Genomic DNA, 12,043 nt, shown 5'->3' on the forward strand with positions numbered 1-12,043 from the left:
CAAACATATCAGACGTCGGTGGGTAGCCCTGCGGGAGCTTTAAAACAAAACTCAGTGTCACTACCAGCCTGCTGCTTCCCAATGAGAAGCTCATCAGCACAACTCAAAAACACATCATTCAAACATATCACCGAGCTGGAAACCATCCAGCCAGAGAATCTCATGAGCATCTCTTACTGGGTTTCTCAGTTGCTTGAACATAAAAGCACAAAAATGTAACGGCACCCTTAGAAGTCTGGAGTTATTATCATGATTTTACTATGAGTATATTAACATATTTATCCCTTGTGTGGTGTTCGGGTCTGTGGGACCCATTTTCAAAGTTTACCAGAGGAAAAAATCATGTGATTCATTATTATTTCAACCTCAGATTTCTTGGCTTTTACTCATTTTCGGTGAAGAACATATAAAATAACACATTTGACTTCACAGTGTACACCCCCTAGACATTTACATTACACTTGTGGTGTATTGATTTAAAAAAAACAATAATGCGGTGGGTTCACCAGACCACCAAGTAACAAACGCATCAACACCACACAGGTTTTGTCACATAGTTACACTCATAAAACTGCCAAAAAGGGTTCTATAGAACCACTTTTGGTTCCCTAAAGAACCTTTCATTTCAGTGCTGTAAAGAACCATCCACCAAAAGTTACTTTTAGAGAGCTAAAATTTATTCTTCTGTCTAATCACTCAAATGAAACGCACTTTTATTTATGAGCGTGTAGCACTTTCTGTACACAATTTCATTTACATTCTGTATCAGCAGAACGCTTTTCATCCTTTCAACAGCTCTTTTCAGGGAAAATGCTTAGTAAAACTTTACGCTCAACAACGATTTTTTACTTAAACTCTGAGCTAAAAGTGAGGAATAATTCATAGAAAATTATGAAATGTTATCAGCTATAACCTCTAAGTGTTTTTTCTGCACAACAGTGTAGGTAAGGTTCTGTTTTCTCATGCACAAAATCTATTCCTTACTCTGGTACTGGACAGAAAGTTAGAAACGGTGTTGTAAAATTCTTTCACGCTATTCCAGATTGAATATGATTTCCTATAGTTTATCAAATCCAGCAGAGCTGTGTTTTTGTTGCATGACAAAGCAGGCTTTCTTTTCTCTGTTGATTGACTTCATAATTTGCTTTGAGACACTGGGTTTAGCTTGTTGGATATGAAGCCAAATGCATTGTTTTACAGAAAACAGAAACTCCCTTGAGGGGCGCTTAAGCTGCTAAGAAAACTGTAAGAATGACACTGACTCCCACTGTGTGTTGGCACAAAGGTGTGTGTGTGTGTGTGTGTGTTAGCGTAGCAGCCAACCCTGAGTCACTGGGCCCTTCAACCTCTCCTTTGTTTACTGCTGAGCCCCAGGGTCTGTTTACTTCCTGCTCGATGAATGGGATCACATGCAATCAAACCAGGTCAGAGAGAGAGAGAGAGAGAGAGAGACAGACAGAGACTCAATAACATGAGAGAGTTTTTAAGAGACTAGGAGAGAATTAAACAGAATGTGTGTGAGGAGCTCTAGGCGGTGGGTATTCATGGAGGAGCATGGGAAAAGAGGACAGGACTCAGCAACAGGCAGCAGAGTTTGGTTTGTCTTAATGAAAGTCTGCCGCTGTGTCACTCTGACCTTACGGTTATAAACTGACCAGTAAATTATTTGTATTATCAATTAGGGATGCACTGCAATTATTTTGATCTGAAAGATCACGTTCTTTAGATTCTACAGAGAATTTTGACTTTTTCTTCTCTAAGTGACGAATACTAAAGCAACTGTCTGCTGGAGCATCTTCAGCCTGCTAGGTGGGAGTTCCAAAGCCATGTCCACATTTTACATCAAATCAAATCAATCTTGTTTACTGTCACATCACTTTTACACAGGCACGAAGGTGAATGGTGCGTAAACCCCCCTATTAAAGAACAAAATGTTTTCCATCATTAGGGCACAACCTCAATAGTATCTCAACAATCTTTAGTGTTATAGTTTCATATTACAACTAATATTATACTGTATGCCATTTATTGGTTCTTTAGGTCTCTCAATTCTCTTTCTCTGATCAACATTTTTACATTAATTCAAAACTATAAATGAAATGGGAAACTACACACCTTTCGGTTTTGGTCAAGTCTTTTCATTTCATTGCGTCCCTACTATTAAGAGAGGAGAGCGAGATGCTGATGCTAATGCTAACTTTATATTGAAGTCAAACTTTTTTTGCCGTGGAAGTTTATGTCTCTGGCATTTAAACATAATACATCATATATTATCATCCATCCATCCATTTTCTAAGCCACTTCTCCGTCAGGGTCGCGGGGGGTGCTGGAGCCTATCCCAGCAGTCTTCGGGCGGAAGGCAGGATACACCCTGGACATGTCGCCAGTCCATCGCAGGGCAGACAGACAGACACAGACAGTCACACATACACTCACACCTAGGGGCAATTTAGCATGTCCAATTGGCCTGACTGCATGTCTTTGGGAGGAACCCGTAGGAAACCCACGCAGACACGGGGAGAACATGCAAACTCCATACAGAGAGGACCGCGGTCACCCGGCCGGGGAATCGAACCCAGGCCCTCCTTGCTGTGAGGTGACAGCGCTACCCACCACGCCACCGTGCCGCCCCATATCATATCATGAAACAAAAAAAAATTCTGTTTTCTTCTTATTACTGTCACTGCTGTTTATTGGACGAGTTATGATGCAGGAATATAGTACATATTGCCATTTTTGCATTATGATACATTTTTGATACAGAAGTATTAACATTTGTTTTTTGTATTTCTTTATTCTTTGTGATGATGATGAGAAGGAATGTCAGCAAAGATGACTTTAACTTTTTGTTAATTCCCAAATTCATTTTCCCAAAAGGAGATCCGTGCTTGCTGCAGGGATAACTGATTTCTTAGAAAGCATAAAGTAACAATAAAAAAGTAAACACAAGTGCAAAATATGCATTTCATGTTGCATGTGTGATTTTGGCAAACACGTTATGCTATTATACAAAAATTGTGGACATTAACTGCATCTCCAAATTGAACAGAGCTTTGCAGGTTCATCAACAATCAAATATTGTGTTTGTGTATAAAGTGTGGCTCTTACCTTCTGGGCCCAGTCTGTTCCAATAAACTGGGGAACCCAGGAATCTCTACGCCCCAGTTGGAAGCTTTGAACATCCCTGTTTATTTGTTTGACCCGTTCAGAACCTGCACTTAGCGGCTGCTTGAATCATTGCTGCGACTTGCGTTTTCTCCTCACTCTGGTAACATTTGGGTGATGTCTTCACAAATGAGTTAGCATAGTTGAGGAATGAGCAAGTCTTAGCAGGACTTGATACTTACACAGCTGCAGCATTTAAGGTGGAATGGAAGATATGAATAAACAGCTGGCGAATGAGAAGCCTCATCCAAAGTTGGCTAACCAAACTGTTTTTTCCAGTTATGAGAACTGTGCAGCACAGTGTTTATATATTGATGATTATTACTTTAGGAATATCATGAAATATGTTAAATAGAACTAAAGAAATTATTACCATACATTGTATAGCCTTAAAGCTAACAGGATTCAGTTTACAGTGCATACTGTCTTGTATGCCCCATATTGAAAAACAGAAAACAATATTAACATGTATATCATCACACCCTTGCTATTTATAGTAGGGATGTGCAGTGATCCATCCATCCATTTTCTAAGCCGCTTCTCCGTAAGGGTCGCGGGGGGATGCTGGAGCCTATCCCAGCAGTCATCGGGCGGAAGGCAGGATACACCCTGGACAGGTCGCCAGTCCATCGCAGGGCAGACAGACAGACACAGACAGTCACTCACACACTCACACCTAGGGGCAATTTAGCATGTCCAATTGGCCTGACTGCATGTCTTTGGACTGTGGGAGGAAACCGGAGAACCCGGAGGAAACCCACGCATGTGCAGTGATATTGGAGCCAAATCAGTATTGTCATATAATTCTGTGCAAACGCAAATTTGAATCAATGTAGATGCCTGATAATGAATCATACTGTGCTCTAAATCACATCAAGAAGTCTTTCTGGTTTGAGCATGTTCAGAGAAGTTTTTTACAGAAAGGATTTGGGTGACTATTGACGTCTAGTGTTAGCAACGTTGGCCTCATTTGGACATCAAACGCATCTTGGCTTATTAACTACAATCATTTATAGACAGGTTCTGTATGTGTGTGGGAGAGACAGCATGAGAGCTACAAGCTAGATCAATATGTGAAGGATAGGGAGAGACAGGTTTCTCCTCACCTTTCTCTTCTAATCAAGTCTTCACTCATCCACACACTTTCTTCTGTTCTTTCAGGGCTCCGTTTCTCTCTTCTCTCTGCTCCTCACTTCTCCTCACACTGTGCTGAGAAATGAGTTTTCGGAAGGAGAGACAGCTGGGACAGTATGCCCCACTGACTCCTTAAACACGATAGCACTGCTCACACACACCACTGCTCTTCTTAACCCCCACACCCCCGCCCATCCCCCCACCACACACACACACTCAGTTTCAAAACATCAGTCGTAGTGATATGAATATTTCTGTCAATTTGAACTGTAATTAGTTTAAATCCAAGCCAGTCTTCAGTGTTTAAATCAGAGGCATGAATAATATTAAAATCTCATTAAGTTTGATTAGGTTGGAAAGCGGAACTGATTTGGCTCAGGGCGTTTGATTACAACTGTTAATCTGATTTGACTGTGTTTACAAACCTCATTTCCAAAAAAGTTGGGACAGTATGTGAAATGCAAATAAAATCAGAAAATCTGAGTTCCAAAGCACAATATTTGATGTTCTGCTTTATGAACGTCTGTAAATATATGTTCATTGTAAATTTGATAACCGCAGTACATTCCAGTAAAAGTTGGGACAGGAGCATGCTCAGTCACCTTTCCTTTTAACTGCATTTAATAATCGTTTAGGGACTGAAGGCACCATATAAACCATTTTTGAAAGCAGAGTCCCCAACTGCACAACCACTGCACAACCGTATGGGGTCTCTATTCTGTGCTACATAATGCACCACACACTTGTGTGTGGGATATATGTCTGGACTGTAGGCAGGCCAGTCTAGCACTTGAGCTCTCTGATAAAGCAGCCGTGCTATTCTAAACAAACATACATATGGCTGTTGTCAGAACAAAACTTTGAATCTTCAAAATGGTAACTTTATAGTTGAAGGAAAAACCTTCTACCTTTAACCCCACCTTTAATGCAAGTCAATGGAGCCAGAGATTAACAGTAATTTTGGGCTGTTTATTTTGGTTCATTCATCATGAACTGAAAAACAGAGATACGAGTCATAAACTGAAAAATGGAGATACGAGTTTTTCTTCCGACAACATGTGCCCTGGATCAAAGCAAGCAGTGACTTCCCTGAAAAAGACATCATCTAGAAGGCAGCACATGTTGCTCCAAAGTGTGTATATATCTATATATCTAGTTAATAGTGCCTTTACAGAAGTGCAAGTTGTCCATCCCATGTACACTAATACAACCCCAATGAACTTTATACTGGTATCTAAAATGTTGGTTTGTCAGACCCCAATACACATTTACACTGTGCACTGTGCTAAAATTCTTGCTGTCGCTTGTTGAGGAACGTTGGATTACTCACTGACACATTTGTTTCACAAGAAATGAGCCTCCTTGCTCACAAAGGACTAGGCCTCACCTGGATGTTCTTTTTGTATTGAAACATGAATTGCCTGTTAAATAAGTTTCTTGAACATTTTGTAATATTTCTAGTCTTAAATTGCCTCTGTCACATCTTTTGGAGCACATACTCTTTAAGAGTGCATATTCACATAGAACAATAAAGTTTGATATGGTTAACATCAGTGAAAGTCAGTGTGAATTGGTGCTGTCAGTTTTCTTAAGATAAAATTCTTAAGCCTTTTACCACTAGTACATAATTTTGCTTTTATCGAGTGTACATATTTAATATTTTGCTCATGTTTTGTGAGCCATTTTTTAAAGTCTTTGGTAAATGCTCAAGCAGAGAACATCTCTCATCAATCCTCCGGTGTAACATTTAGTGTGTCTGTCCTCTTTCTAACAGCCTTTATATTCACGTCACCACATCTTTCTTTTTAGTATGATGTAAAGGGGTTCCAATCCCTCTGTGTAAAATTGCTATGTTAATTACTTTGCATTGAGGTCATGCAAACTCAAAAAGACTTGTGAGGAATTGTGAGGCAGAAAGTCCTTTGGATTTTTTGGCTACTTTGAGCCACAGTAGAAATTAGTCATCACCATTACGTTTAGTCATTACTGTTATAAGAATGAAAACAGCAGCTGTCATTGGAAACCTTGGTAGAGGGTATGTGAGGGACCACCCCAGTGTCTTTTGGAGGCCGTCCTCCAGGAGACAAAACTCCATTTTCCTCTCTGTAATGTGTAGACGCAGTTATGATGAATAGAAACACCTAATTGGTTTAAAGCAGAGCCTTGAGCGACCTGCTTTTCACACGGCAGTGGTGCTGCTGGTGAATAATAAAGTGAACATCTCTGAAAGAGAATAAAAGAGGAAGACGAAAGAGCATGTGCCTGTCAAAAACGCACTTGTTAGCGGCATTGCGCATTAGCATTTCTTTCTCCCCCAGCTCTACTTCTTTTGGACTGAAAACCCCTGCATTGCACCAAGTGGAGGGGAAAATTCCTGCTGTGTAACACTGGCTGTGCCTCTTTTCTCCTCCATCCCTTCTAACTATCTGTTAGACCAAGCAAACTGTTGCCTTTTGTTGACAAATTTCATCCACTTTTTCCATATTGCACATGCACGGGGTGCAGTCACAGTCGTTTTTCGGGGGAAAAAGTCTATTTTGCAGGATTTTCATGCCAAGACATTTTGTGTCTGAATTTTGCATGGCTAATACCAGACAGCAGCCATCTTGAAAGAAAAGTTTTGTCTCTACTTTTGTCCATTTTTCATGAATGGAAATCTGACAAATCGTCCCATTTTTGTTTTCACATATTCTTATTCTGTGACTACGTTATTTGAGGTGTTTTTTAAGTTGTGCATTTTTAGACTTTTCCTACAAAACACACACATATTTTCTAAGCCACTTATCCTTCTGGGTCACAGGGGTAGTTGGAGCCTATCCCAGCAGTCATTGGGTGGAAGGCAGGATACACCCTGGACAGGTCACCAGTCCATCGCAGGGCTCCTACAAAACAAAAACCTTTGTTAACTTTGTTCTATAAGGTTCTGTTTGTAACACCAATCTGACCTCTCCAAAGGTAAAGTGGGGAAACAATTGCTATAATTCTCTTCATAACCTCACTACCACAATTATGAAAATATTTGATTTTATACATACCTGTTTATGGTGAAATTTGGTGGGAAGATGGTAGATTGGATAAAGTTTACATTGCTGAGGCAGGAATACACAGTTTAAACCATACAGAGCTCTAAGGTTAATTACTCTGGTGGTAGCTGCACTGGAAAAATAATGTCTTAGCAAGTGAAATGGTCTTAAATCTAGTCAATATTTCTCATTTTAAGACTGTTGTAAGATTATAATAAGATTATTTCCTCTATCTCTAGACATTTTTGCTTGTTTTAAGTGATTTTAGTACATCAAATTCTCACTGTATTGGCAGATAATTTTGTTTTGTGAATATAGTGAAATAATTTGACAATGTAAGACAAATTCACTTGTCAAGATGCCATTTCATGCAGTGCAAAGTTTGTTTATATAACGCTTTTTACAACAGGTGTTGTCACAAAGCAGCTTTATAGAACAATCAGTATTACAGATAGAAAATCCGGGTCCAAGCCCCCACGAGCAAGCCAGTCCTGACAGTGGTGAGGAAAAACTGCCTAAGAGCAAGAGGAAGAAACCTTGAGAGGATCCAAGAATCAGAAGTGGGAAAAACAGGTGGGCAGTGGTTAATTTGATTAGTTTATGAATATGCAGCAGCAGCATCTGAGGGTAAGGATTCCATAGCGTTGTACAGCAAGAAGCTCAGTGGTGGTCAAGCCGGTCCAGAAGGCTGGCGAGCCGTGGGCACCCAATCAAGGCAGAAAAGGCGACAGCATCAGTCACACAGGATGGGCAGCTGTTCAACTCGGCAAAGAGAGGAAAAAAAACACAGAGTTAGTTCTGTAATGAGTGACTGATTACAGTGTTAACAGAGCAGCAGAGACTCCAGCAAGTCTAGATCTGACATGGAAAACTAATTACCAAAGGCTTGACTATACAAGTAAGTTTTAAGCCTAGACTTAAAGACTGAGGCTGTGTCTGAGTCCCGAACATTAACAGGAAGATTATTCCAAAGGTGGGGGGCTTTGTATGAGAAGGCTTTTCCCCCTGATGTAACTTTATTAATTCTAGGTACCAGTAGTAAGGCAGCACCTTGTGATCTAAGTAGGCGTGATGGTTCATAGTAGGAGAGAGGTTCACTCAGGTACTGAGGAGAGAGTCCATTTAGAGCTTTATAGGTCAGTAATAGAATTTTATAATCAATGTGAAATTTAACTGGCGACCAGTGTAGGTTGGTAAAACTGGGCTCATATGGTCAAACTTTCTAGTTCTTGTGAGTTTAAGTGTTAAGTTAGACCGTTTTTTCTAGCTGCTTTTAGACCAAGAAGCAGAAGCTGTTTGGTCTGAGTTAAATAGGCAAAAGTTACTCGACATCCAGTCTTTTATGTCTTTTATACAGTCCTCAATCTTGCTAAGTTTAATTTTATCATCCAGTTCTATCATCCAGTTTATCAAACAGTTTCATCAGCATAGCAGTAGAAATGTATGCCCTGTTTACTGATAATGGTGTCCAGTGGTAGCATATATAAAACTCCAGCAGCACTGCTGTGTCTGATCCTCTCAGACCAGCACAACACACACTAACACACTACCACAACATCAGTGTTACTGCAGCGCTGAGAATGATCCACCAAATAGGACCTGCTCTGTGAGGGTCCATGAGGGTCCTGACCTCTGAAGGACAAGGTAAAAGGGGGCTAACAAAGTATCAGAGAAACAGGTGGACTACAGTCTGTAACTGTAGAACTACAAAGTGCACCTATATAGTAAGTGGAGCTGAGAAAATGGACAATAAGCGTAGAAACAAGGAGGTGGTCATGATGTTATGCCTGATCTGTGTACATAACAGTGCCCTAAAACTCATTTCCTTCAAACTTGTCTTGGTTGACTGACTGCCTTTGAGGTAAGAAGAAAATTGTGTAATTTTTTTAATATTCCTATGTAATATTCCTGCTAAAGAAGACCGCACCCTGGACTATGGTAATGACTTTGCAGAGGAAACAGTGATGGAAGTGGTCAAGCTGTGAATGTTGCAAGCATATTGTTTACTAAAGATGAGAGAAGTTCTTTAATTGTTTGTTCCTCACACTATTTGCATTCGTTGTCTTCAGGCTGGCTATTCTTTGTGGTTTCCATCTGGCAGATTAGTTCAATAATGAGTTCAGTCACTCATTGTGAACAGCAGCGAGGAGAGCCGCAGTTGTGATTAGCTCGGTCGACCGGCCCAGATGCGCGCACATGATCTCAGAGTGTAGAGAGGATGAACTGTTGCAGGGTAACCAGTGAACCGTAGCATATCAAACATGAATTTCCATGTCAGCTGTCAGCTCAAGTGTTTCCTGTGCATCTGGACTTCAACAATAGCAACCGCTTTACAAATATAGCACTGCAACCTGCGCACTGAAACTGCCTATTCACAAAATAGTGTGTTATTTTGGGTCCAGTGTGACATTTGAAGTTGCAAATGAAATTTGAAGTATCCAAATGTAAATTATTCCTAAGTGGACCACAATAGGTAATGTATGATCTATGTACTAAAGACTCCGCATCTCTTTTCCCCAGTACCATTTCTGATATTTGAATTTATCACAATCTTGCAGAAAAAATTTATTTTTAGGATTGTAAACATTTAAGTATTATTTTATAGTGTTCCATTGTAGATAAAAGTGATAGTGGAACATTTCTGTTCCCTAGAATAATATAATATTACATTGAATTTTTGTTCTATAAAGGAATATAACAATGAAAACTATTGTTTTAAAGAGTGTCATATTGTGTCGTATTGTCGTATCCTGACTAGTATGTTGGCTTGTGGCTAGAGCTAAGCTTGGGGCTAACATGTTAGTGTCACTCTTCCTGGTTCTCAGTCAGAGACTCATACCATCAAGGACTCCACTTCCCAGAGTCCTTCAGTCTGTCATGAGACTCTTCCAGCCAATCACAAACCACCCATTAGATCACAGTCACCTGAATTCTAATCACCGCCACCTGTTTAGCTCTGTATATATACCTGTCTGTTGGATCCTGATCTTTGTGAAGTATTGGTGTTGTTCAGTCAGTGCCTACCAAGCTGTTCATTTTCCTGATTGTTATTCCGTGTTTTGACCTCGCTTTGCATTCTCCGGTTTATGATTCCCGCTCCTGTTTTTGGCTTTGCTGTTTGTACGATTCTTCTATGGTTTTGACCCTTGCCTGTTTTTTTACTTCGTTTTCGCCGATTCCTGTGTATTCTATCTGGCTCTTCTGGTTATTGACCTGGTCTGGGGTTAGTTCTGTTCACCTCCTTTCAAATAAACTCTCCAAGTTCATTTTTATCCACACGTGTCTGATTTTCAAACCCAGCTGTCAGAAAACCAGCCTGGGATCACTGGTTGTTTTTGAAGTCTTTTGTTCTTGCAGCAAGGGAGCAGTTACACACAGAACATAGTCTAGGTGCAAATTCTCAAAAATAGATATAGGAACATGGTTCTTATAGTTAAGCAGTAAAGTCCCCTACATGTACTTTAATGGTTATTCATATTTTTATCCTTACATGATCTCATAGAGCATTAATGCCTGCACATCTTTCCTTATATGGTCTTGCAGAGCACAGGTCGCAGCATAGAATATAATCTTCTGCTACAGCATAGAGTATAAAGTTCAGTTTTTCTAACACTAGCATTGCAGTTAGCCTATGGCTAAAGCATTAAATAGGGACTTTTGTTTCAAATATTGTATTATATTTTGAGCCAGTCCTTTTTTTGCTGTATCGATAAATGGTTTATTAGGACAACACTGTATTGTAGCATATTGTATCGATACTTGAATTGTGTTAATTGTTGCATCCCTAGCCCTATTTAGTGCCTCTGGTTTTTCATTGTAGAAAGCAGTGATTAAAGGGCCTGTATAATTTTTGTAAACACTGTTAAAAAAATTTGCCACTTCCTCACCAGTTCACACATATTAGCCTATTGAGCCTTTAGCCCCGCCCATTCTCACTGAAGTTATACAGAGTGTTTCAGCAGAATCCATTTACATATATAGGTCTTAAATGTACAGTAACAAAAAGGTGTTTAATTCAAAGGGATAAATAAAGCTTGTGAAATGGTCATGTAAAAATTAATTTTAAGTGTTTTTGGTATAGAAAACTGCACAAATATTATAAGTGGAATCACTGAAAAAAAAAATCAAGAAATATTTTGGATATGCACCATTTATGTGGTCCCAATCACACTGTATGTGTGTCTGAGTTCACAGGCTAACAATCGCAAAGCATCTGGGCTAGAGCTCTCTAGACCCGGGGTCGGTGACCCAAATGTTAAGAAAAGTCATTTTGTCCTTTCAACAAAAATCAAACCACCTTGGGAGCCACAACATTTTATCATCCATTTTACCATCTTGGCTGTAAACATGTCTCAGTATGTGCTGATGTTCTAGTATAGGATAAAAATATATAACATAAATGAAAATGCAGACTTACTTTTCTTTTAGCTTTTCCTCAGCGATAGCTTTTCTCGTGTCTCCAGCAGGAAAATTCAATGCTTAACGTTTTATGAGGCTGAAGTCAGCTTCTCATTCCCCAGTTTCTTGTTTGAATTTGCTCTGAGGCACCAGTATATAACGGCTGCCCTATTTAAGGTGGAATGGGAAAATTCTAACAAGAAGCTGGCCAATGGGAAGCTGACTTCAGCTCTGGGACTTTTTTAGTGTGTGACAGTTCCTTGCTCAGATGAAATGTATCAGGAAACCAGCTGGAGTGATTATGAATGTAAAAAAAGTCCAAT

At 39.7% G+C, this 12,043-nt stretch overlaps 1 protein-coding gene across 15 annotated transcripts in view; it reads left to right on the plus strand.

The window, feature by feature from the left end:
• The window catches only part of prom1a (prominin 1a), a 109,840-nt gene that overhangs the window by 39,717 nt on the left and 58,080 nt on the right, over positions 1-12,043 (plus strand). The window lies entirely within an intron of this gene.

The sequence above is a fragment of the Pygocentrus nattereri genome, chromosome 8 (genome assembly GCF_015220715.1).
Source record: "Pygocentrus nattereri isolate fPygNat1 chromosome 8, fPygNat1.pri, whole genome shotgun sequence".
In the NCBI taxonomy this organism is placed as follows: domain Eukaryota; kingdom Metazoa; phylum Chordata; class Actinopteri; order Characiformes; family Serrasalmidae; genus Pygocentrus; species Pygocentrus nattereri.